Genomic DNA, 24,268 nt, shown 5'->3' with positions numbered 1-24,268 from the left:
CCGGGAATTTGGAATCACGAGAACTTCTCCTACGCCAATTCAAAGAATGCTCTACAACCACCTTCCGATTTCAACCATCACAGATAGCAAAGAGGTCCGACTTATGAAGAGCGCCTTCACCGACAAGAACAGGAGATGGATGGCCTAAAGTCAACAATGAAGAACATGGAAACGCAAATAGGGCAAATCGCCCAATCCATGTCCACGATGGCAAAGGGTGGATTTCTGAGCAATACCGAAGTCAATCCAAAAGAAAGTTGTCAAGCCATAACCACCTGAAGTGGTTTGCAAATGACCGATCCTCCTTATCCAATAGACGAGTCACCAAAGCCAACCGTACAACCGACTCCGGTTGAGCCGAAAATCACCATTTCAGGGAGTAGTACAAAAGAGGCTAGTAAGCCAAATAACATTTACATCCATCATGATCCTCCTCCTCTTCTCATAACTCCAATTCCTAATCTAGAAAGATTGAAAAAAAAAGAAGAAGTTGAAGGATCAATTAAAGAAGTTCATCGAAAAGATCAAACAAATTCGAATCAACATCCTTTTTGCAGAAGCCTTGGAGGTAATGCCAAACTACACCAAGTTCATGAAGGAAGTACTATCCAAGAAAATACGAATCGAAGCAGACACACCAGTGACACTCACGGCAACTTGCAGTGCCATTCTTAATTCGAATCTACCACATAAAATGAAAGATCCATGGAGTTACACTATTCCTTGTATTATTGGAAATTCTACTTTCGATAAAGCTTTATGTGATTTGGGGGCAAGTATTAATTTGATGCCTATGTCTGTGTTTCTAAAATTTGTCTTAGGAAATTTGAACCACACTCGCATGACTTAACAATTAGCTGACCGTTCATTGAAATACCCTGATGAGACTGTAGAAGATGTGCTAGTTAAAGTAAACAAATTCATTTTCCCTGTTGATTTTGTGGTACATGAAATGCCTGAAGATGACGAAGCACCAATCATTCTAGGTCGTCCATTCTTAGCCACTGGTAAGGCGATGATTGATATGGAATTAGGATCTTCGAAACTTAGGGTGAATGGGGAAGAGGTTGGTTTTAATTTGATGAATGCATTTAAACACTCTGAACATGTTGAGAATTGCAGTAGAATAGACGTGATCGAGGACTGTGTTTCCTCCTTTTTTGATTTGTATGAATTATGTGTGATCCTGTTGAGCACTGCATTGTTAACTCTATTGATTTGCATTCTGCTTCCCCTGAAACTCCTATTGAAAATGATGTGCTTGATTGTGCCCAGATTTTGGTAATAGACGAGGTAGGAATCATCCCTAAGATACCAGTTAGTGTGAAAACGGCACCCGTACTGGAATTGAAACAATTACCGGATTATCTTTGTTTTGCTTTTCTTGGAGCATATAAGACTTATCCGGTGATCATTTCTTCTAGTTTGAGCGAGGCCGAAACAAACACACTGTTGGAGGTCCTTAGAGAATATAGGTTGGCTATAGGTTGGTCTATTGAGGATATTAAGGGAATTAGCCCGTCTATTGTCCAACACAAAATTCTAATGGAAGACGTTTATAAACCGAGAGTCCAACCTCAGAGGCGGTTAACTCCGTCAATGAAAGAGGTAGTAAAAAAAAGTCTTAAAACTGTTAGGCGCTTGTATGATTTATGCAATTTCTGATAGTCCGTGGGTCAGTCCGATGTAGGTGGTGCCAAAGAGGAGTGGGATGACGAGTATTGTGAATGATAAAAATGAACTTATTCCGTCTAGGACAATCACTGGGTGGCGTGTATTCTTTGATTACCGATTATTGAATGCATCCATTAGAAAAGACCATTTCCCCCTTCCCTTTATCGATCAATGGCTAGACAGGCTAGGAGGATTCGAGTATTACTGTTTTCTAGATGGTTATTCGGGGTACAATCAAATCTCAATCGCCCCGGAAGACCAAGAGAAAACTACTTTTACTTGCCCCTACGGCACTTTTGCATTTCGTAGGATGCCTTTTGGTTTGTGTAATGCACCTACTACCTTTCAACGATGTATGATGTCTATTTTTCATGATATGGTAGAAGAATTTCTTGAGGTGTTTATGGATGATTTTTTCTGTGTTTGGATCGTCTTTCGATCATTGTGTGCACAATCTAGAACTTGTTTTGAAAAGATGTACAGAAACGAACCTTGTTTTAAATTGGGAAAAATGTCATTTTATGGTTCATGAAGGTATTGTTCTAGGTCACAAGGTCTTGAAAAAGGGTCTTGAGGTGGATAGGGAAAAAATCGAAACGATTGAAAAATTCAGGAATTTGAGCTCATACCTGACGAATACCGATCATCTTTCCAGACTCATACTTGACGAAGTTCCAGCTAAAGGAAACATTCAGAAATCATTCCCAGACGAGCAACTGCTCGCCATTAGCACTCACACTTCGTGGTATGCAAATGTGGCCAACTTGTTGGCCAGTGGAATCATTCCTGACAGTCTATCTTATCACAAAAAGATAAAATTCCTTCACGACAGTCGTTTCTTCCTATGGGACGAGCCATTGCTTTTCAGTACCAGTCCTAATCGAGTTATCCGACGATGTGTTCTGGAAAGTGAAATGCGCGAGATACCCACACATTGCCACTCTTCACCTTGTGGCGGGCATCTTGCGGAATCTCGCAAAGCCGCCAAAGTTCTCCAGCCAGGCTTCTTTTGGCCAACCCTATTCCGAGATAGTTACGAGTTTGTGAAACGGTGTGATCGACGCCGACGGACCGGGAATCTATCTAAGAAAAGCCAAATGCCACTAAACAATATGCAAGAGGAGGAGCTTTTCGATGTTTGGGGCATAGATTTCATGGGACCATTCCCTCATTCAAATGGAAAGTTGTACATTCTGCTTGCCGTGGACTATGTGTCCAAATGGGTCGAAGCAATTGCCACCACTGCCAACGATGCTCGCACGATCTTAAAATTCTTCCACAAGAACATATTCTCAAGGTTTGGGACACCTAGGGCGATCATTAGCGATGAAGGATCCCACTTATGCAACAAACTACTCACCAATCTCATGAACAAGTTGGGGGTCCGACAAAAAAATGCGCTAGCTTATCATCCGCAAACAAATGGCCTTGCTGAGTTGTCGAACCAAGAAATCAAACAGATTCTAGAGAAGACAATGAGCACGAACCAAAAATATTGGGCGTTGAAGCTCGATGATGCACTTTGGGCCTATCGGACCGCATTCAAGACACCAATTGGGATGTCTCCGTACAAACTTGTGTTTGGGAAAGCGTGCCACCTGCCAGTGGAATTGGAGCACCGAGCTTATTGGGCCATCAAAAAGCTCAATTTCGATCAATCAGCTACCGGCGATGTCGGTTGCTTCAACTCAACGAAATGGAGGAGTTCAGAAACGATGCTTACGGGAATGCCAAGATTTACAAAGAAAAGACGAAAAAGTGGCATGACAAAAGAATTATAAAGCGAGAGTTCCGGGCAGGTGACCAAGTCCTGCTATTCAATTCTCGGCTACGACTATTCCCGGGAAAGCTCAAGTCCTGTTGGTCAGGGCCATTCGTAGTCCTGAGCGCAACCCCACAAGGAGTTATCGAAATCCGAGCACGAGATGGTCCATCGTTCAAATTCAATGGGCAACGAGTAAAACATTACTACCCGTGGTGCTCCAGAGGATGTTAATCCAAATGAAGTCGAGCCATCGACTGTAAAAACTGTATGGGAGGCACTCCATTGTTGCTCATTTTCTGTCATTTTTCTTTTTTCATGCTTTCGTCTTTGTTTTTTTTAGCCTTTTTTGCATTTCTATAAATTTTAGGGTTAAATATCTCTTTCTCACCCGTTTAAATTTCAATTTTTTGGGCAGATTAAAGGACCCAGATCACGATCCAGCCTTGTGTATCGCGATATGGGGAGTCTTACAGTAGCAAAATGGAGAGTTACCAGATCGCGATCCAGCCTTGTGTATCGCGATCTGGGTTGTTATACAAAAGCTAATTGACGAGAACCCAGATAGCGATCCAACATTTTGTATCGCGATCTATGGGGGTCTTACAGAGAGCAAACAAAGGGCAGACCCAGATCACTCCAACACTCCGTATCGCGATCTGGGGGGTCTTACAGAAGAAAAATAAATCGAGGACCCAGATCGCAATCCAGCCTTGCGTATCGCAATCTGGGGGGTCTTACATAATCTAGAAGTTGCAGACCCAGATCGCGATCCAGATATGTGTATCGCGATCAGTGGGGTTTCACAGTAAGTAAAAAGGGCAGACCCAGATCGCGATCCAACCCTTGTGTATCGCGATCTGGGGACTGGAACAGTGGCAAAATCAAACCCTTTTCTTTTTTTCTCCCTTCTATCTTTTACAAAACTCGAAATCCTCTTCCCCAAACCCTAAAACTTCAATTCTCTTCAAAATTGGCTCATCAATTCTGCATATTTTTAGAATTTCATCAACAATTAACGTTTAGAATTTCATCAAGAATTGTGGACGAATCTTCAACAAAGGTATGTTCTTGAACCATTTTTCTGAGATTTGCTTATAGTTTCTAATTTCTTCCAGATTTCTTGTCTTTGTCCCTTGATTCTTCATTGATTATGCTTGTAGTTGTTTGTGTACTTTATATTTGGGACTTGAAAGTATGACTTATTGGTTGAACCAATGTTTAGATATAGGAATTGCCCTATTATGCTTAATTTCGAAACTCTTGTGAAAACTTGCTTGGGAGGAGTTCTTTGATGCTTATTTTTGTTTGTTGATGGTTATTGATTAGTGTTGTTGTGTTGATTGATGTAGGAGGGTTGGATTTCGAAAGAAACTCACATTCAAACATATTCAAGAACTTGTGCACGCCAAGTGTTCGACGAATTGTCCAAACCAAATTTCAAGCCTAATTTGCATCCTTCATTCACACCATGACTTCACCGGCAAACAAGCTCCAAAGAACGGGTGAGAACTCCAAGAAAGCCCAACCAAAGGGAAAGGGAAAATCCCCGAAGAAGAAGAAGGGAAAAGGGTCAAGGCCAAAAGGGGCATGAAGGCACTTCAAACTCGCCTGCACATTCGGATGTACCGGCAGAGCAAACCATCCCAAGAACTGGTGACATGCCACTCAACACATGCGCCCGTGCTAATCAGCGCACGCTCGTCAATGAAGTCACCTTCGACGAGTACGATGAAGAAATTTACATGAATGTAGAAGCCAACAGAGAGTACATCGACCGCCTTCCTCGATCGATCGTCCCAGAACGTGAGTTAGATGTGCGCACGATTGGATGTCCCTCAGTTGTCAGAAACATCCAGGATAGGCATTAGAGAATCCTCGTTGACAAACCAGGAAGCTACGACGAGAATTTGGTCCGGCTTTTCTATGCCAATGGCGGTCAATACAAGGGCTCGGTGGTCTTCATCCGGGGCGTGGAAGTTCGCTATGACACAGACGCCATCAATCGAGTCTACAGGCTATTGCCTGTTATTCCGACCGTTTCTACCGAGCCGTTCCAAGCATTGAAGATGGAAACAACATACGAGCATCTCATTCATACACTGTGCCCCAGAGGATCTTATTGGGCACCAGAAGATAAGTGGTTCTATCGAGCAGAGCTGTCGAAGGAGGCCAAAATCTGGATGTACATTGTTTGCTCCCGACTCATGCCGACAGTTTCAATGACCCGGACCTATGCCACTCTCCTCACGTTGATGTACGCAATCATGAAGGGCACCCCTCTGAACGTGGGTGCCATTATTCACTCGGAGATTCGACGGTGCATGGGCGACACCTCCTTGGGCCCGATGTTCCCTTCCCTCATCACGGCCCTGTGCAAAGCGGCTAATGTCGCGATGTTTGCGACGACAAGGTGACTAAGGATCCAAAGCCGATTTTCCCGTTCGACAAGCTCCAGCCGGCTTCCGGTTCACAGGGCGAGGGCGATGGCCTTGAGCCAGATGCACCACCATCCAAAGATACCCGGCCAGCCTTTCCCGCACCACGAGGCGGGAAACGACAGCCAACAGCAGCAGCTCCACCACTTCCAGAGTATATGGGCGAGTGGATGGATGCTAAGGAAGAGAACGTGGGCTGGTTCAGGAAGATGATGAAGGTTATGGCAGCAGCGCTCTACTTTAGGACAGACGATATAGTCGAGCCACGACCGTTCCCACCACGGCCTCGATTTGACAAGGCATCATCCTCCAACGCAGCTGCCGAAGTAGCAGCACGAGCGGCAGCCACCACACTGGTGAGGCCAGTCTGGGAGGAGCACGAGCGTGGCCTTCGGGAGGACGAGTGACGAGCTATCGAGGAAGACCATGACATCTAAGGGACGTTGTGTTTTCTATCCCTTTTATTTTTTATTATGCTTTTGAGCATAGGGACTATGCTAGATTTCAAGTTTGAGGGTGGTGTTTGTTGAACCTGTTTATTTTGTTTTGTTTTTTTTTCGTTTGTTTTGGATAAGTCTTTGGATTGGTATTTCGTTTACGATTTATCTTTGCTAGACTTTGAGTTTTTTATTTATTTATCTTATTTTGATTTGTTATTTTGCATGCATATCATATAATTTAGTTTCATTCATGTATTTCGATTTCCGTATTTTTGTTATGTGTGTCACATGCATTTCATATATGATCGAGTGTAAGTTGCATTTTCGGACTCTATTGAAGCAAAACAATTAATAAATTAGTAGACAAGCTAGTTGATTTTAAAATTCAAATTGTGCATAACCGGCAATTAATAGATGAACCTTCCGACTGCGTTTCTGCAACTTGGGTGGAGAGCCTTTCGAATCCTTTCCGATTAAGAATAATAGTCTGAGGTTTGGGGGGCAAGTTAGAATTGAATTATGTGTTCACTATTCGAGTTGTTGGCTAAAAGTCCAATTAATGGTCTTTACGTTTTTATTTTATGTTATTGTGTTTTTTTGTTTTTTAAATATGGTATTGTTGTGATTCACGCTCTGAATTATGTGTTCACTATTCGAGCTTAACCCGTTGCGTGCACTTTGTCGCCTAGTCTCTCGAGCTAACTAGCTTGGGGGTTTCCTGGAATAAAGTTCAATACATGGGTCAGAGAGATAACACAATGGTATCGAGCCATGCACGAGTCACGATTATTCCCGTTTCAAAAAAATGAAGAAAGAAAAAGTTGTGATGAAAATCACCAAGAAAATTGTTGTTGTCATTTCTTATCAAATAAATAGATCTACTTATGCCCAATTCGAGTTTTTGAATTTCAGAATCAAAACTTACTTTTCCTCCACATTTCTACTCAAAAACCTCGATGATTGTGTTTATTGTTTGATTACGTGAGTCGATCTATTATTTTGGTGTAGAAACAACTAATTGTGTCAATAGGAAAGTCGAATATCTTAAGCCATATGCCATTCTGAGATTTTAGGTTATATAGCTCGTTTTATTTTTGAAATTAATTGCAATGCTTTGACCAATCCGACAACTTTGTGGGTGTGCTGTATATAAACCCTCACGAGACACAACTCGTCCTTTCTCGGTACCTAGGGATTCAAAGGCTTGTTGCATACGCTAAATACAATCGTGATTCCCTAGGTTAGTGGCCTAGTTTTAGTTTGTTGTTTTTATTCCTTTTTGTTATAGTTTTGTTTTGATTTACTCGGGTCGAGTAAAGATCTAAGTTTGAAGGTGTGATAAGTGTTCGTTTTGCACGATTTATACTTATCGAATCTTCGAGTTTGGGTCTTTGTTCGTCCGAGGTTCGGCTTTATTTGTACATATTATTGTGTTTCTTGATTTATTTCTATTTTTAGGTTTTTTTTAGCTATTTTTGCCGAGTCGAAGCCATTTGAAAGAGAAACCATTTTCAAGCCAATTTTGGGGCCAAGAAGACCCAGATCGCGATACAGGAACTGCGTATAGCGATCTGGGGATGTCACAGAAAGAATCAGGATCAAGACCCAGATCGCGATCTGACATTCCGTATCGCGATCTGGGGGTTTATACAAAAGACTTTTCGATCAAGACCCAGATCGTGATCCAGCACTCTGTATCGCGATCTGGGGGTTCTTACAGTAGCCTTTTCACTCATGATCCAGATGGCGATCCAGAAAACCGTATCGCGATTAGGGGGGTCTTACAATGCAGATTTGCTTCAGACCCAGATCGCGATACACATCTCTGGATCGCGATCTGGCATGGCAGTGGGAAGTTCCCAGAGGCTGCCAGATTGCGATCCAGCCAAACCGTATCGCGATCTGGGCACGAATTTTGAGAAAAGATATTTTTTGTGCAATGCTTCTGGAAGAAGATTTGCATTAAATATAAATAGGAAGGCCCTTTTCATTCTTCATTCTTTTTCGACTTTTTGAGGTTTTCGACAGTTCTTCGCGGGAATCTTCAACGAGGGTTTCGACGTGGGTTTTTCTTATGTAATTTCTTTACGTTTTGTTCTTCATTTCTTGTGTACATTCTTTTGACTCTATGTTTGGTATGAACTAAGAACATTTTCTTCTAGGGTAATGAAACCTTGTATATATTGATTTCGATCATCATTTCTGTTATCTATTTGTCGTATTTTGATTTCGTTTATATTTTCCTGTATTAAATGCTTCTGATTGTTTGATCATCTCTTGGATTGATATTAAATAGGAATGAACTCGAGAGAGGATTTCTTGATTGAAGTTAGGAAAACATTGCTTGTGGTGTGGAAACGGAGACGTGATGCACTTCGGGTTGCCCTTAAGGACGTGACCTAAATGCTCTCTTAATCGCAGGTTCTGAACAGAGACGTCGGAGCTGTGGGTAGACTCTAACTACACTAGATACAGGGGTTAGAGTACTTTAGCGTCTGGGTTAACGAATATGAATGTGACTTTAGATAACAAACTTGTAGATCGTTGTTTATTATACATAGGTGCATTTTTCCTTATAAGTCCCTTTTAAATCGAAACCCTCCCATGTTGAGTTGTCGCTATTCTATTGACGTACATTCTATATTTGCATGTTTACGATCTTGTTTGTTATTAAACTAGGGTTTATCACCATTCTAATTATCTTTGATTGGCTAGATAATATAAGGATAATATAATTATTACTCAACATGTGAATCTATAGGTCCCTATGGATCGATATCCGGAACCACTGTTCTGCAAAATGCGATACTGTATACTTGCGGTGATTATACGTGTGGAAAACGCGTATCAAATGTAGTGCAATTTTACTCGACCCCTTCCACAAAAACTCGGCCATCCAGGTAAGTTCATTATTCCTTGTACTATAAGAGGTAAAAAAATTAGATCGCTCATCGATTTAGGCGCTAGCATTAATCTTATGCCTTATTCTACTTGTAAAAGTCTTGGGTTAGGAAAGATTGAACCTACTACTGTAATCCTTCAATTAGCCGATAGGTCTTTAGTTTACCCAAAGGGAATTTTAGAGAATGTGCTAGTAAAAGTTGATAAATTTATCTTCCCTGTTGATTTTGTTATACTTGATAGGGATGAGAATAGGGATATACCTCTGATTGCAGGAAAATCGCTTTTAGCCACGTCAAGCACTCTAATTGATTGTGCTAGTGGTGATCTTACGATGACGGTGCATGATCAAACGATTAAATTGAATGTTTTTAATGCAAATAAAAATCCATGTGATAATAATGCTTGTTTTGTTATTGATATTATGGATTTTACAAATCTTGAAAATTGTGATGTTTTGATGTTAGACCCTTTGGAAGCATCTTTGAGTGCATGAGATGATGGCAGAAACGAGAGTCGGAGGGAGCAAGTATGTTTTGTGGACTCAATCTCATCTTCTCCGAGAGATAGTCATAAGATTTGGGATGTTGACGGTAATGAGAGAGCAAGGAGGATGTTGCCACCTAAAGAGCCAAACAATCCACGAGAGAAGTCGTATGCAAGCTATTGGGTTCGTAAGGATAGAATCAAAAGAAAATTTCACGAAGGACAATTGGTGTCATTGTGCAAGTCCCGTTTTTTGGTTATTCCCAAGCAAGCGCAAAATCAAACTAGTCGGAACCGTTCATTGTCGGAGAAACTCTTCCTCGCGAAGTAGTCAAGATAAAGAAGCGTGATTTGGATCGCACGTTCAAAGTGAAAAGAAGCCGATTGAAACACTATTGGGGAGATAGCAGCGAACGTCGAGTGGCTTTGGTCACTTTTGCTTGCAAATCAAGAAGCAACTTCCGGCTGAAGACTATAAACTTAGCGCTTCTCGGGAGGCAACCCGAGCTTTATTGTTTTCTACTTTTCTTTAATTTTATGTTTTGTTTTCACTTTCATAGGCATGCATTTTAATTAATGTATTTCATTTTTTTTATTTTCAGGGTCGAAATTGCGATCAGAGGCTCCGGACGGCCGTCCGAAAATAGAAGGGAAAATCAAGATGGCCGTCTGACATATTGACGCCGAAAATTAAACCTACGGTTGTTCGAACGGCAGACCGGGTGTTTTAAAGGAAGTAAAATCAAAAATTGTCCCGCATGAATTCTCACACCCCAATGATGACGATTCCGACTAAATCAGGTGTTTTCTATCCTTGAACTTTGTTCTAATTTTGTTGAGGGCAACGAAAATTTTAAGTTTGGGGGTGGAAAAATATTTATGTGTGCTTATTTGCTTTAGTTTGCATGCCTTATGTTATTTTATTTTATTTTAGATGTGTTTATTTCTTTAGGTGTTTAAAAAAAAATTGTTTGAGTCGAACGCATCGATGAATTGTGATGATGAGAGATGATCAATGTTTAATGATGAAATTGCTCGTTTTGTTGTGATAAGAAGTAGATGTTTGTTTAGCTCTCTATTCAACGGAACTTAGAAACGAATTATTGCTAGGAATCACACTTTGTGCATTGCTTTTGTTGAACATTTTGTATTTTAAATTTGGAATTAATTTATGTTAGATCATGCTATGTTCGGTTTTAAAGCTCCCCTTAGGAAAATTACGATATGACGTATTGAGTAGTGAGTGATTTGGGATATGATTTGGGCCTTCTTTGAACTGTTTGAGCCTTTAAAGCCGACATTTTATCGAAATTAACCATTGAACCTTGATTTAAGCCTTGGAGAGACGATGTTCTTTCTTTTAGCCATTACTTGATAAGGTAGAATAGATGGAGATTCTTGAAAAATTAACCCTTAGGGTATGGATGAAAAAAAAGTAATAATAATAATAAATAAATGTCCTTCTTCTTTCTCTTCGGAAAAAAATAAATAAATGAAAAAAAAGAGAGAAAAAGAAGAGAAGAAGAAGAAGAGACTAAAAGGGGGGAAAATGACTAGTTGTTGAATTGCTTTTGAAAGCTCGATCCATTTTCTAAAGAGCAAAAATAATCAACTTTTGTAATGTTGAGAATCGAGTTTATTAAAGTCCTTAGAGGTGAATTCACTGTTTGAAACTCCTATCTTTCAAATTTTGGCGTAATCACCTCAATTCAAGAAGAATAGCCACTTATACCCATATTTCCTACCTCGAACCAAAGAGCCTAACAATTGAAAGCCAAAAAGCCCCAATGATCCAAACAGCTTAATATTCGATATTAGTAGAGTAGAAGTATTTGGTGAGTATTTGGAGTCAAACATATGTATATAAGCATAATATTTTTATATTTTTTATTTACAAATATTGGATGCTTGAAGCAATTGCATGATTTGTGGTTTTTGGCAATGTAAGTGACTAAGTGCTTTTGAATTGCTAGCTTGCGAATGTTTAAGAATATTTATTATAATTACAAGTTCTGAAAACGTGAAGTTTGTCATTAATGTATGTAATGTGATGCAGTTGTTGAGTTATTTGCGTATGAGTAGATTTTGCTTGAGGAAAAGCAAAAGTACAAGTTTGGGGGTGTGTTAAGTGTATATTTTTACACTTAATTATATCTTTTAATTGGAGCTTTTGGTGTATTTTATTGATAATTGGTGTTTAAAGTGTTGATTTATCGTGTTTCATGTACAAATTGATGAATTGAATAAATAAATGGTCAAAACTGCAATTTAGAAGAAAAGGTGGGCGAAAAGTGAAGAAGTCAAAATTCTGAAGGACAAGAGCCCAGACGACCGTCCAAGAAGTACACAGGGAATTGAGACGGCCGTCCGAATATTTTTCCATGAAGATCGACTTCTTTGGAATTGAGACACCCGTCTGGAATTATAACTAAAAATTCAATCTCAAACAAACCAATCTTAGAAACCCCCCATACATTCAAATAATCCACACCTCACGTTGATGAAAATAGAAACCACCAATAGTGCTACATAATAATTTAATTTATACTATTCATCAACGCAAATATTTATTGTTATTAGGTTTAATGCAAATATTTATTCTCATTCTCAACTCTCCTCATCAGTTTCGCATCTCTCCTTTTCATATTTGCCTCTCTCCTCTTGAGCACTGCCTCACGCATTCTCACATCTGCCTCACTCATCCTCTTTTCATGTTCTACCTAAGAAGTCCCATTCAAACCTTAAATGCACTAGGCCTATCCATATCTGATCCTTGGGTCCTGCATTTACAAGGGTGGGTACCCAAACCTAATACTATTATTGAGTCAAGTACGCCGTAATCCATTTTGATTCGGCAAATATTAATGAAAGAAAACACTCCCATGGCAAAACATGAAATCATGGCAGTAGATGTGGAATCGCTAAATTCCCGGGCAATGAGTAATTCCCCGACTTGTAAGAAGGCAACAAGTGAAACATTGAAAAATATAATAATAACTGTTGTTAGTAACAAATAGTAATTCATACGGACCAAAAAAAGAAGGCCACCTCAATCATCTAGTACCCACAAGATCAACCAAGAACCATCGTACTATAAATTTCTCAAACAAACCAATCTAAGAAAGCCCCCATACATCCAAATCATCCACACCTCACGTTGGTGTAAATAGAATTTCGTACGGTATAATGAAAAGAAACATCCAATAGTGCTACATAAATGTCAAGTTTTCAAAAAAAATGACAGCGAATGTAGTTCCAATACAAAAATTTAAATGATATCAAGGTATTTCATGAGTTGATACATGCATGGCTATCAAATCGTAAATCAGATCAAAAACAATTTTGTCAAAATTGCGAATCGTAAATGGTAAGAATTTTTTAATTTAATTAAAATATTAATATATTAAATGATATACACAAATGTACGAGACGTGGTATAATATTAGTATATATATATATATATTCATAGAAAATCTACAACTAAACTACAAAGTTATATGATTAACATGCTTATATTTAAACTTCAATAGTAAATGAACTTTATAAAACTTTAACACAATAAAAACAAAAGGTTTAATATCAAAATAATTTGATTCATTATAATTTAATTCATATTATTCATCAATGCAAATATTTATTGTTACTAGGAAGGTGTGACGTGCGTTGCACGTCTCTATTAATTTATGTATATATTAAAATATATTGAAATAGTAGAATGCGATTTTATTTAATATTGATATACATAAACTATCATATTTGTGTTACAATATCTATTTCTTCTTAGGTTATTCCAATAATTATTTATCATCGTCTTGAATATCATATTTGTAGTGATTTTTTTTTCTTTTCAATTAGAACCCTTTTGATCTTGTGATTACTTTCATTTCGAGTTGTCTCATTTACTCTTGATTGTTTATTATATTTTTTTTAGAACAAATGACAAATAAATATTAATGAAAAATTAAACATAAATTAAAAATTGGATGGAGACATGATCATTGTCATGAAACCACGGTTCACGAGTCAGAATCGACCGGGGTTCACGATTCAAAAGTACAAGACCATTAACCAATCCTTAAGGTTAAGAGTTTGATTATACATTTTTTTTTATTAGTACAGAGGACAAATGAATATTAATGAAAAATTAAATATAAATGAAAAATTGAATGAAGACATGATTATTGTCGTGAACCAATGGTTCATAAGTCAGAAACGACCGCGGTTCACAATTCAAAAATAAAAGACAATTAACCAAACCAAGTTAAGAGTTAAATTATGATTCTAAAATGCATTTTCACAAATCGAGTGTTGGTTCAACCAACAATTATCGACATATTTAAGCTGTTGTGGTTAATATTTTTCAATGAATCATATATTATGAATTACTGTATTTAACCTGCATTAATGAACTATTTAATTATTATCTATTTTACTTTTTTGACCTTGAAGTTTTAATTATTTTACGGGGCATTTTGTCCATACATAAATGGAAGAAACCACCTAGCATTCACACTTTTATATTTAGTATAGATTATGTTTAATGCAAATATTTATCCTCCTTCTCAGCTCTGCCTCTCTCCTCATAAGCTTCGCCTCTCTACTCCTATCTGCCTCTCTCCTCCTCACATCCGCCTCACTCATCCTCTCTTCATGTTCTACCTAAGAAGACCCATTAACACCCTAAATGCACTAGGCCTATCCATGTCTGATCCTTGAGTCCTACATTTACAAGGGTACCCAAACCTAATACTATTATTGAGTCAAGTAAGCCGTAATCCATTTGATGTGGTAAATATTAATAAAAGAAAACACTCCCATAGCAAAGCATGAACTCACGGCCATATATATGGAATCGCTAAATTCCCGGCCGAGGAGTACTTCTCCGACCGGTAAGAAGGCAACAAGTGAAACTTTGAAAAATATAATAAGAATTGTTGGCACTAACAAATAGTAATTCCTATGGACCAAAAAAAGAAGGCCACCTACAATGATCTAGTACACACAAGATCAACCAAGAACCATCGTACTATAAATTTCTAAAACAAACAAATCTAAGAAAGTCCCCATACATCCAAATCATCCACATTTCACGTTGATGTAAATAGAATTTCGTACATATAATGAAAACAAACATCCAATAGTGCTACATAAATGTCAAGTTTTCCAGAAAAATGATAGCGAATGTAGTTCCAATAAAAAAAATTAAATGATATCAAGGTATTTCGTGAGTTGATACATGCATGGTTATCAAATCGTAAATCGGGTCGAAAACAATTTTGTCAAAATAGCGAATCGTAAATGGTAAGAATTTTTTAATTTAATTAAAATATTAATATATTAAATGATATACACATATTTACGGGACATTGTATAATATTAGTAACAATATATATATACATATATATATATATATATATATATATATATATATATATATATATATATATATATATATATATATATATATATATATATATATATATGTATACATAAACTATCATATTTGTGTTAAAATATTTATTTCTTCTTAGGTTATTCCATTAATTATTTATGATCGTCTTGAATATCATATTGGTAGTGATTTTTTTTTTTTCAATTAGAACGTTTTTGATCTTGTGATTACTTTCATTTCGAGTTGTCTCATTTACTCTTGATTGTTTATTATATGTTTTTAGAACAAATGACAAAATAAATATTAATGAAAAATTAAACATAAATGAAAAATTGGATGGAGACATAATCATTGTCGTGAACCCACGGTTCACGAGTCAGAATCGACCGGGGTTCACAATTCAAAAGTACAAGACCATTAACCAATTCTTAAGGTTAAGAGTTTGATTATAACTTTTTTATTTATTTTTAGTGCAAACGACAAATGAATATTAATGAAAAACTAAAAATAACTGAAAATTGAATGGAGACATGATTATTGTCGTGAACCAATGGATCACTTGTCAGAATCGACCGGGGTTTACAATTCAAAAATACGAGACCATTAACCAACCATAGTAAGAGTTTGATTATGATTTTAAAATGCAATTTCACAAATCGAGTGTTGGTTCAACCAAAGATTACCGACAAATTTAAGCTGTGTTGTGGTTATAATTTTTCAATGACTCAGATATTATTAATTACTGTATTTATCATGCATTAATGAACTATTTAATTATTATCTATTTTACTTTATTTACCTTGAGGTTTTAATTATTTTACGGGACATTTTTGTCCATACATAAAATGGAAGAAACCACCTAGCATTCACACTTTTATATATAGTGTAGATTAGGTCCAATGTAAATATTTATCTTCTTTCTCAGCTCTGCCTTTCTCCTCATTAGCTTCGCCTCTCCTCCTCATATCTGCCTCTCTCCTCCTCAGCTCTGCCTCACTCATTCTCTTGTCACGTTCTGCATAATAAGTCCCATTAAAACCTTAAATGCACTAGGCGTTTCCTTGTCTGTTCCTAGTGTCCTGCATTTACAAGTGTACCCAAAGCTAATGATATTCTTGAGTCGAGTAAGCCGTAAGTCATTTCGATGTCGTAAATATAAATCAAAGAAAGAACTCCCATATCAAAGCATGAAATATGGCCGTAGATGCGAAATAGCTAAATTCATGGCCGAGAAGTACTTCCACGACCGGTAAGAAGGCACCAAGTGAAACTTTGAAAAATTTGATAATAATTGTTGGCAGTAGTAACAAATGGTAATTCCTACGGATCAAACACTCATCAAATTCTACTCTACTAATACCGAATATTAAGCTATTGGGATCATTGGGGCTTTTTGGCTTTCAATTGTTAGGCTCTTTGGTTCGAGGTAAGAAATATGGGTATAAGTGGCTATTCTTCTTGAATTGAGGTGATGACGCCAAAATTTGAAAGATAGGCGTTTAAAACAATGAATTGACGTCTAAGGACTTTAATAAACACGATTCTCAAGATTACAAAAGTTGATTTCTTTTGCTCTTGAGACAATGGATCAAGCATTCAAAAACAATTCAACAATTAGTCATTTTTCCCCTTCTAGTCTCTTCTTCTTCTTCTCTTCTTTTTCTCTCTTTTTTTTATTTATTTTTTTTTTCGAAAAGGAAGAAGGACATTTGTTTATTATTATTACTATTATTATTTTTTCAACCAAACACCAAGTCTTTAATTTTTGAAGAATCTCCGTCTATTCTACCTTATCAAATAATGGCTAAAAGAGAGAACACCGTTTCTCTAAGGCTCAAATCAAGGTTCTATGGATAATTTCGATAAAAGATCAGCTTTAAAGGCTCAAACGGTTCAAAGAAGGCCCAAATCATATCCCAAATCACTCACTACTCAATACGTCGTATCGTAATTTTCCTAATGGGAGCTCTAAAACCGAACATAGCATGATCTAACATAAATTAATTCTAAATTTAAAATACAAAATGTTCAACAAAAGCAATGCACAAAGTGTGATTCCTAGAATAATTCGTTTCTAAGTTTCGTTGAATAGAAATCTAAACAGACACCTAATTCTTATCACAACAAAAAGAGCAATTTCATCATCAAACATTGATCATCTCTCATCATCACAATTCACTGATGTATTCGATAGAATTTTTTTTTAAAACACCTAAAGAAATAAACACATATAAAATAAAATAAAATAACCTAAGGCATGTAAACTAAAGCAAATAAGCACACATAAATGTTTTTCCACCCCAAACTTAAAATTTTCGTTGCCCACAACAAAATTAGAACAAAGTTCAAAGATAGAAAACACCTGATTTAGTCAGAATCCTCGTCATTGGGGTGTAAGAATTTATGCTGGACAATTTTTCATTTTCCTTCTTTTAAAACGCCCGGTCTGCCGTTCGGACGGCCGTAGGTTTAATTTTTGGCGTCAAGATGTCAGACGATCATCTGGATTTTCCCTTCTATTTTCGGACGGCTGTCTGGATTTTTAGTTATAATTCCAGACAATGTCTCAATTCCAGAGAAGTCGTTCTTCACTGATTAAGGATTCCTCGAAAAGTTAAGGATTAGTAATCTTTTCTAGAAATCGAGAACGGATTTGGTCTTATACATACGCGTGAAATGTAATCAAAAAAGAAAGAAGAAGTGTTATTCGTTCTTTTATCACTTAGGAGCCGTGTGAGATGAAAGTCTAATGCACAGTTTTGAATGAGTGAAAAAAGTGAGGAATCCTCTTTTCGACTCTGACTCGTAAATCGTACAAACCGATTGTAAATCGTACGATTTTTTAAAATTTACGATTTATTCAAAGATTTGAATCGAAAATGATTCAAATCGAATCGAATTGTACGATTTGAATCGTAAATCGTACGATTTTAATAACCATGGATACATGCATTCTTCACAATTTGAATCATTGTGGTCCCCACCATTGTAGCCCTTGACGGCGAGCGACTGGGCCGGGGGAGGCGATCCGCGTCTTTAGGTTGGCGTAAACCGTCGAGCAATGCTGGTAAGGAAACCAACCCATGGAAATTCATCTCGTCGAAGGAGATGAGGATACCTGAAGGAGGGAAGTTGTACAGCAGTAGAGGTGGCGGCGGAAGAGGATGTAGAGGTGGTTAAACATATTTGATATTTAAAACGAGTACTGAGGTTTCATTTTATTTTTTGGTTAATCTTGAGAGAACGAGTAATGTGTAGTCAATTGGTCAAAATCAGAGTTGAGTAGGCATATAAGGGCATCTCCTATCAAAGAGAGGAGGGGCTGAGGTGGGGCCCGGGTGATGTATGCAGTGGAGGGGGGGAGATGATGTACGCAGTGGAGAGGGAGGTGGGTGTCGGGTGGCTTGTTGGGTGATATGAGGCTGGGCTCCCACGCGCTTCTTCATCTGTCAATTTCCAAATTTTCTTTTATTTTTTATTTTTTTTCTTTTTTTTTGTTTCTTTTTCTTTTGGTTTCTTTTATTTTATTTTAGTTTCTCTTTTTTTTTTATCTAACTGATCTTTCGAATTTAGAAAGGTAATTCTTTTGCAAATATTCTATTAATTATATTAACATTACAAAGAATAGTTTTAAAAAAATGACCATGTATGTGACATACATGACATAGGACCTCTCTCTCTCGGTAAGAGCATAAGGAAATTCCACACCATTTATCCTTTTATTATTTTAATATTATTTATGTGTGTATATATATATATATATATATATATATATATATATATATATATATATATATATATATATATATATATATATATATATATATATATATATATATATATATATATATATATATATGTTTTGTGTGTGCATGTGGTTTGTGTTTTGTGAAAGTCTCGTGTGTATAAGTTGGGTGTGTTGGATTTGTGGTGTGTTTTCAAGTGTCCAAGACTCCCTAATTACTATCTACACCTCCTTGCTTTCTATATTGCAAGTAAGTCCTTCTACTCTCCTATAAATAGACTCTTCATCTTCATAATTTTCAGCACACAAACACCAGCCAAAATCCCTCATTCTCTTCTCTGTATCTCGTCTAAACACTCCCCAAATGAAAGAATTCATCTTCCACTTCAAAGCCTTGAATATTCTCCATAAAAGTCTCTCTTTTTCTCTCTAAAATCACCCCAAAATGCCTCTTTCTCCCTAATTTCGGGATTCTCCTAATACCTTCAAAGAAATAGTTATATAATCTCTCAAAAATCAGCTCCAAAACACTCCAATACCGTCCATGTCAAGCCCAAAGATTTTCAAGCCGAAACTCCATGGATCCTTGGTTTCCTTTCTTTCTTAATCTTTGATTTTCATGGATAAAGACCTCTTGGTCTTTACTGAATTAAAATCATATAATTAAATGATCTTTATGTGGTTTTATATGCTATATGTTTATGGTTTTATGTATAGAAGTATAGAATCTATAAATCTAGAATCTAGATACAAAACATTGATGGATTTTCAGATCTCCAGCCTCGGAGTTTACTGCATCTTTCAAAAATGATCAGTTTTGTAAAACGCACGCAATTTCATGGGTAACTGGATCTTTCTGTTATCTTTAATTTGATATATTTTAATCATCAATCGGATTTCACATGATTAAGATATGAATTATTTACTAAAACTGCACAGTTTTTTAGTCAGCTGAGGATTTGCTTTTAAACTCGATGTTTTCCTAGTTTGATTTCCTTGATTTCACTTGGAATATATTTATAACTTATAAAACCAGTTTTCTGCAACGTTTTACAGTGTTTTAACAAAAGGGTGATTTATTGTGTATTTTTAAAGTGACTGATTCTGTTTCTGAAAATGTGACCATACTACTGTACTGATTTACTTATTTCTCTTAGTCTACTGGTTATTTTGGAAAACTGTTTTAAAGGGGTCTGTTAAAGTTTCAGAATTTTGGAAGTTATGGTCTAAGAGAAATGTATTTTTGAAGTTAAAGTGTCAAAACTGTCTGATTTTCCTATAAGTAAACTACTTGGATTAAATGGTCCTTTATGAGCATGGTTTAAACTCTTGAGGCATAACTTCACAAAATAATTAAACATAGATGAAGTTTACTGTGAGTATTGAGCTAAATCTAAGAAATATTTGTAGACTAATATACGATTAGAACAATAGGTTGTTCTTCGAAATTACTATGTGCTAGTACTTATAATGAATTAGATTTCCAATGATTCTTTAAATAAGAAGCGTTGAATTTCATTATGTGTATTTGAATTATGTGATTTACTCTTGTGAGATATAAGTATGTATATGTATAAGTATATTTATATGTATATCGATAGTTTAGACCTATGATGTTATAGGCGTACTGTTAGAGTAGGTGACCAACAAGCCAACATGTGGCTGTGGTCTTTCGTATTTATTATTGTAATAAACGAACCTTTATTCGTGTTAATGATAAAAGACCTTGGCATTCTATATCTTTGTCCCTTTGTCACAAGCATAGATATAGTCCTTACAGTTATTACAAGTACTAGTAATTGATCGTTAGGATCGTGAGATATTTACTTAAGTATTATGACTTTTAAACGTGTTCCTAGTCGAAGGGTTACGCCACCAATGAGGATATCGGCCTTTTCCATTAAGAGACTAGCACTTAGTGTATGTGTACTACATCTCATCAGTAAACGGTATTGTGATATCGGCATGCATAAGTGGGTGCTCGTAAGTTGACGAGTTCACTGAACTCCCTCACCCTAGAAATCTCTAAGTGGTTCCCAATAATCGAGTAGAGATATCTATGGTATAGTTGTACACCATTAGTCCTCATGACCTAGACATCACCGTGACTTCACTAGAGGACCAGCTGTGTCGTGACCTGTCCCTGAGTTCCACCGAGGACCATCCCAAGGGCCAGTGTTCGTGCAGTCCGAAATCTAGTGGGAGGTCTGTGCATTGTAGTCGGGGATTCGATTGCTAGAATAGTCTTGGATGTCCTATGTGTTCTGAAAGTTTATAATCATTCTAAGTCTCTGGCTAGAGCTGACTAAGTGATGATTAGAGAATTCGATTCTCTAAGTCATGCACGTAACGATTACAACACTTAGAACGATCGCACGGTCATTGAACATATAGAGAGGTCTCGATGAACCAATGCATCTAGTTCAATCGGGAAATATGAATCGAAGGGACCGTACTGTGCGTTAACTATATCTGAAGGTTCTTGTAGGCACCTCATTTGTATCTAGGACATCATGAAACGTAGTTGCTAGACGCCAATCTTGATTCATTGGGTGATTAAGGTGAAATGAGCTTCATCTTAATCGTAACTCTAAGGGACGAATTTTGACCACAAAGGGTTGTGGGCCCACAGCTAGCTTACACCTGAACCATCGAGGGTCACACTGCTCGTGCACATGAGATCTTTGAATAAACGGTCAGAGATAAAATGGTTTATCTTTGCATGATTGGAAGTCAATATGATTGGGTCCAACATTCGTAATTTGGAATTACGAATGAGAATAAGAAAAGGAAAAGATTAGGAAAACGTATTAGTGAACTTTCTAAATCGGGAAGTTTCCAAATTTAGAAAGTGCACTGAACTAGGGTTTCCATTTTTGGAAAGTTGGAAATTGAGAGTTGGCACTCGTAATGACGAGGACTTTATAATGATTCCGAAAATGTAATCGTTGCAATTTTTCAATCATTGAATTGAGAGAGACAAGCAAGTAAAAGTACTAACGAACTTAAGCTGTTGGGCCCGGTCCAACTTAAGCCCGCTAGAGTTTTATGCAAGACACTATAAATACTTGATTTATAGGTCTTGCACACACACAACAAACCCTAACCCTAACCCTAGCCATCCATCTCTCTCGGCCACTCTCTCCTGCGGCCGTCACCACCGTCGCCACCGCCGTCTCGCCGGAATCGGCCATCCGTTGGCCGATCCCTTTCGGTAGTTCTTTCCTTCTTTCTTTTCTTCAGCTATTTCTAACTATTACGTGTCTAGTGCCACGTGTTTAGTGGATCGAAGTATACGAGGTGAAATCCGAGAGGAGGAAGATGGAAGATCGAAGAATCGAGGAGTAGCCCACGAGCCGAAGCCGCACGGATCCCCACGCGCCGCCCGAAGACCGCGCGTGAGTTACACGCGCCGCCGTGGCCGTTAAACCGCTGCTGCCGCTCCACCGCTGCTGCCCCGGATTGCACGGATTGGTTTCCGTAGCAATCTCGTCTTGCTTAGCGCTCCTACCTCATGCTTCAAGAGGTAAACACACGAATTCATTGTTCTTGATTCGTTTACGTTTAAACAATATATTCATGTTCGTTCTTGTATGATTTTATGTGATTACATGAGATCGTTTTAATTGTTGCGAGCATGTTATTTGGTTTAAACGCGAGCATGCTAATTGATTTAAATTCGGTTAAATAATTTAGCATGTATGTTGTTTTTAATTTCGCTGGAAGCGCAAAGGTACGCAATTAATTGATTTCGAATATCGGGCATGTGCTTATGTGTTTTAAATTTGTTTAAATCGCATAAAATTTTTGTTTTTCGCTGCGTACACTTGCCCGAAACCCAACACGTACTCCCTTCGGTTTGAAGAAACTTATAACCCATAGATATAAATTAGAGTATATACGTAAATATATAAGTATATAAATAAGTATAAGTGCCTATGTGTATATACGTGTACAAGTATATGTGTCTTTATTACTAATGTTTTATCTATATGGGCTTAATATAGCCTCGGAAATTACTTCCGAATTATGTGATTTAATTCCTTCGAATTACGTGAATGATATAATTGGAATTATTATCGTGTTGCTATTAAGATCTTTGACTTACGTGCATTCACCGAGTCATTAATTGGTATTGCATGATCTAATATAGAAAAGTCAAAATTTATACTCAATACGTTTACTTTACGTGGATCTTTTGTTTAGATTTAATTATATTTGTGCTTTAATTGATTGATTTTGTGTTTTATAGGTGAAAAACGAGAATCAGGTGTCCATGAAGGAAAAAAGATCAAAAAGAAAGGAAAAAGTTGCAAATAAGGAAACAAATCAAATTGGAAGAAGGAATCTCGCCACAGCTTTGACAGTGTCCATGATTTCGAGCATATCTCCCTCATACGAACTCCGAATTAGGTGATTTTGGCGGCATTGGAAAGCTAATTTCAAGGGCAACAATTCTTATTTACACAATATTCCAAAATTCGGACTCCAACATGGCGAAAATAGAAGAACAAGTCCTGATGGGGGAAAGTGGCGGAAATTGATTCCTATTAGGTTTCTACTACTTCCTTATCAAGAAAAGCCTATAAAAGCAACATGTCTCTACACCATAAGCACGAAATTTTACACCACAAAACACGAAGAACGAAGATCAACGAAGACTCAAGCATAGTTTTTCTTATTTCTTTTATTTTTATTTTGTTTATCATAAGAATTACGAGTAGCTAAGTTTTTAATCTAGGATTTTATTTGAACCCTATGTGGTAATTCGAACCTCTTTTTCTACTTTTATGCAAGTTTAATTCTTCGATTATTTCTTCTATTTTGATCTTATTTAGCGCATGAACGTAGCTAATTTATGTTGCTATTGGTTATTGTTAGAATTGATTGACAGATCGTTTTAATAATTAGAACAGGGATAGAAGAGCCTTCGAGTAGTTTTCACCGGATGAGTGTGTCAATTGCATGTATGATCGTAGACATATAGATAATACCTTAGGTAGCCGTTTACGAGACTTGTTATTTAATGCATGAAATAATATAATATAATAATTGTGACGTAAAAGCCTTAGACATAAAAGAACATAGACAGGGACTTTAGGATTCCCATAGGTCGTGAGTGACACGTTGAGAGAGGCGTGAGTTTCGTCAGGCCAACGTCCTTACTAAGCCAGTGTTTGGGCTCACGCTTTTATTTATATTCCCTTTTGAGGTTCTCGAAACAATTAGGAGGCCGGTGGAGTAGAGTTCGAGGAATCGCTAGCCTTGGTGCCTTGACTATTTAACCAAATTTTTACCACGTCAACGATTTCTTAAAATATCAAATCAAGATATCATTTTTATATTCTGATTTGGGAACCCAGTCTATGAAACGGGGGTATCTTAAATAAAGTTTATTTTCATTCCGCTGTCTTACGAGTCTTTTCTAAA

The 24,268-nt window shown here is 37.1% G+C and overlaps 1 pseudogene; it reads left to right on the top strand.

Annotated features, from left to right (window-relative positions):
• The first annotated feature begins 291 nt into the window (after positions 1–291).
• Positions 292–3,670, top strand: LOC148771686 (uncharacterized; annotated as a pseudogene).
• Positions 3,671–24,268: the final 20,598 nt, after the last annotated feature.

This window comes from Erythranthe guttata, chromosome 3 (assembly GCF_056151865.1).
Source record: "Erythranthe guttata isolate IM_541 chromosome 3, IM_541, whole genome shotgun sequence".
Classification (NCBI taxonomy): Eukaryota; Viridiplantae; Streptophyta; class Magnoliopsida; order Lamiales; family Phrymaceae; genus Erythranthe; species Erythranthe guttata.
The sequence above is the reverse complement of the archived record's forward strand: the minus strand, read 5'-3'. Positions and strand labels throughout refer to the sequence as shown.